Source organism: Pinus tabuliformis, chromosome 2_2, assembly GCF_031772625.1.
Source record: "Pinus tabuliformis cultivar Carrire ecotype Pingquan chromosome 2_2, CPIR1, whole genome shotgun sequence".
In the NCBI taxonomy this organism is placed as follows: domain Eukaryota; kingdom Viridiplantae; phylum Streptophyta; class Pinopsida; order Pinales; family Pinaceae; genus Pinus; species Pinus tabuliformis.
The window spans coordinates 645782742-645786818 of NC_142300.1; the positions used below are offsets into that span (position 1 = coordinate 645782742).

The 4077-nt window shown below is 35.1% G+C and overlaps 1 pseudogene; it reads right to left on the reverse strand.

The window, feature by feature from the left end:
- Window positions 1-1908: 1908 nt before the first annotated feature.
- On the reverse strand, window positions 1909-3125 carry LOC149194278 (inactive LRR receptor-like serine/threonine-protein kinase BIR2 pseudogene; annotated as a pseudogene).
- Window positions 3126-4077: the final 952 nt, after the last annotated feature.

Genomic DNA, 4077 nt, shown 5'->3' on the forward strand with positions numbered 1-4077 from the left:
TTGTCTATATTCTTAAATGACTAATACATCTACAAATGCTTATAAGTCTTTACCTTGCATTATTCAACAACTTGATATTTTAAAGCCTTGTATGACTCTTGCACAAGCTGCCCATAAAAACAAATAGAATTGTTAAAATTCTTAAGTAGAGAGATTTTTATAGTTGAATTCACAAAGTTAAGATTTAAGTGTTGAGTTAAAACAATGAAATTTCGATTTTACATTAAAATCATTCATAACAAAAACTTCCACAATAATTGGCATCAATTGACTTTTGTTTGTTGTCTATATTCTTAAATAACTAATACATTTACAAATGCTTATAAGTCTTTACTTTGCATTATTCAACAACTTGATATTTTAAGGCCTTATGCATTATTCAACAACTTGATATTTTAAGGCCTTATGTGACTCTTACACAAGTTTCCCATAAAATCAAGATAGCTATTAAAGGTAGTAAAAATGTTTGAAAGGAAAACATTATATAATATTAAAGGAACACATGATTAATTATTAAAAGACATGTTGACTTAGGGGCATGCCAAAAAGCTATAAAATTTTATAATGGAGGAGACATTATTTTTTTTCTTATCAATACATTACATTATTTTGAAATATTTTGTTAGTAGAGAAATGAGTAATTCAGTTAAGTTTTAGGTATTTTATATTTTTACTGAAAAACAATAGTAAAATATTTATAAGTATTGGGAGACGTTAAGTTATTAATAGAATAATAGACAGACAATAAATGTAAAATTGACACTATAATATCAATTGCAATTTCTATGATTTTTTTCACATATATATAATCCAACTCAAATGTTGATCATTTATCTAATGAAGTTGTATTAATGTAGGAAGGGACTCAAATGCAACAAAATTTTAGAGAAAAAACTTAGATTGCATTTAAAAAAAACTCTATATTGACATAGGAAGTGATAGAATATCACAAATGTACTTTTTTTTTTTTGTAGTTGTTGCACTGTTGCAATAATATTAGAGTCTTAGTAGTAAAGCTTAAAAATATATTTTTATTAAAAATTTCAGATTATAAAAATATTTTATTTAAGTAATAACATAATAATTTTAAATACTTTTCTCTTTATATATATATATATATATATATATATATATATATATATATATATATATACACACGCACTAAAAACAATATCATAAAATAAAAAAGTGATTCTTTTTTATTACTAATGTTTAATTTTAACTATTGAAATAAAAAATATTTTTTCCCTTATTCAAATTCAATTCTTACATAATATTATTAATTTTTTAATCCTTACACAACATTATTAATTTTTTAATTCATATATTATTATAGCATTATTAAGTCTATTGTATCTAAATCTATAAGACAAAATATTTATATTTCAAATTTAATAATTTTGATTAGCATATATTTATTTTATATTTCATAATTTAAATATTAAAAAAATAATATAATTATTAAGCCGTAAGGCGTCTCCATTTGAAATGAATTACCCTAGCCGTGGCCGTGTCCTATTATTCACCGTAGATTTGTGGTGTTAGACGATCAAACAAAACTTGATCGTTGATAAAAAATTAAAACGGTTCATGAAACTGAAACGGTTCATGAATTTTCGCCCTCGCCGTTCACCCTAAGATCTGGTCTTTCTGAGTCTGATTTCCAGAAATTGCCTATTTCCTTTTGCACCACCAATGCCGAACAGAGCAGCAATGATAAGAAGAATGATGTCGAAAATATTTGCATCAACATCGATCTTGAATGCATGGTTTGTCTTGATCAATTCAAGGATGGTGATAAATGCCTTGTGTTACCAAAATGTAGCCATTGTTTCCATGTTCCCTGTGCAGATGTTTGGCTCTCCCAGCGCTCCATATGCCCCATTTGCAGAGGCAGTGTTGAAATTATTAATGTTGATCAACACCCATGTGGGCCAATGCGTTCATCTCGCACTTGAAATCTTTTTCAGTCCGTGCTGAACATGGCCAGAGTCTTTTTACTGCCAGCAAAGATTGATCTGACAGTTTGCCTTTGTAGATTATACCTTTCCTTCCCTGCAAAACGATATTGTCTTCACTGAAGTTGCCAGTGACCGCCACAAGATCAGCCAATCTCATCTTCCTGATGGGCATCTTGAACGAGCAAACTTTAACAGATCTCCGAGCTCGGACATATTTCTGCCAATCGTTGGGCTCATCGGTACTTGGCGGTGGGATTTTGACAGATCTTCTGCTTTTTGCTTCAGAAATCATCCAATGAAGACCAAGTAAAATCCAGACAATTAACACTATGCCAAATAGAAGAAAAGCCGCAACAACCATGGGATTGTTCGGTGCTGTGCACGTCTTTGAAAGGGGAGGCCCACATAGCCCAGGGTTACCCTGAAAATTAGAGGTAGAAAAGTTGTGAGTGAATGAAGGTATATTTCCAGTAAGCTTGTTGTTTTCTACATTGAAGTCCTTGAGACGGTCGATCCGTGTCAATTGCCAGGGAATTTCCCCTGTAAGTTGATTTCCATTCAGGCGGAGGATATTGAGGTATGTGTAATTATGAACCTCACCAGGAATAGGTTCCATAAACTTGTTCTGGGAGAGATCAATGGTTACCAGAAAAGGAAGCCATTGGCAGAGCTCCTTGGGAATGGTACCCGTAAGACTGTTTTGAGAGAGATCCAAGATCATCATACTCTTGCAGTTCTGTACTCCAGATGGAAACTCACCTTGAAGGCCCAACTCTTGAAGCGAAATTGACTTCACTTTGTTATCATCATCATGCCAACAAGTAATTCCCATAAAATTGCAAATAAACCCATTGTTAGTGTTCCGGAAGTTCCAGTTGCGGAGGTTCCCTTGAGGGTCCTTCAATTCCTTGTAAGTAGTCTGAAGACACTGTACATCGTTTCCTGGAGAAATGGTCTCGGACAAACTGAGGCATATGAGTTGGAGAATGAGTAGCATGAGCCGTAGCAAGCCCAAACACCCTAATTATAATACCTACAACAAATTTTCCACATCAGAAAATGAAAATTGAGAAATCCATGAGATGGACAAACGAAAGGGGTATCGCCGTGTGCGTCGTCTTCTGGTGTGTACTTTTTGCGGGCAGCTTCCGATGGCAAATCCATGGCGATTGCTACATCTTCTCCACTGCATCGTAGTCTTGGTTTGTCTTGATCAATTCAAGGATGGTGATAAATGCCTTGTGTTACCAAAATGTAGCCATTGTTTCCATGTTCCCTGTGCAGATGTTTGGCTCTCCCAGCGCTCCATATGCCCCATTTGCAGAGGTAGTGTTGAAATTATTAATGTTGATCAACACCCTGTTATAGACATTTTTGTGCCTTACAGCATAGAGCATGAAATGTCAATAATCTGAGGGATCCAAAGTCCCTAAACATGTTGTTCCTACCCCTAGAGGAACAAGGTCAGCAAACCACAGCACTTCAGATCAGTTCTCCACTGAAAACACTAAAAAACAGGTCAATTTTGGATCAAAGCAGTTGCTCCACTAGGCATCTGCGCTGCATAGCAGGTACAACAAAGGCTACCTGCGTTGCATAGCAAGTAGGACAAAGGCTACCTGCGCTGAGCATACTTGGACATGTGGAGGAATCTTTCCTCAATGTGCCAGTGCCCAGGAAGCTTCTAAATTGACACTTGGATCTAAAGATTCGCCTAATGATGAGTTAAGAGGTTCTAAAGCTCCAAGTGGAAGGCAGAAACTCTGAGTGAAGGACTGAAGAACAACTGGAGTTGAAGAGGACAACAAGTCACACATCAAGCTGACTTATCTTCACTCCAAAACTCTATATAAGGATCTCATCCCATGGGATCTAGAGGTCGGAATTTTGTGCAGAGAATTGCTGTTGGTTTACAGTTGAGAGTATTGGGTGATTGCTTGAGGGAGGTGAAGAAGAGATTTCTTTCCGTCGGGAAGGTGATGCTGGATTGGACCTCTCATGGTTGTATCACCGCCTGAACCTTACTTCCATATATTAATAAAGCATTTGAGGTTCTTCTATTCGCATGTGTTTCAATGGTGTATTTTCTTACTTGCGTCTTTGATTTATGCTAATC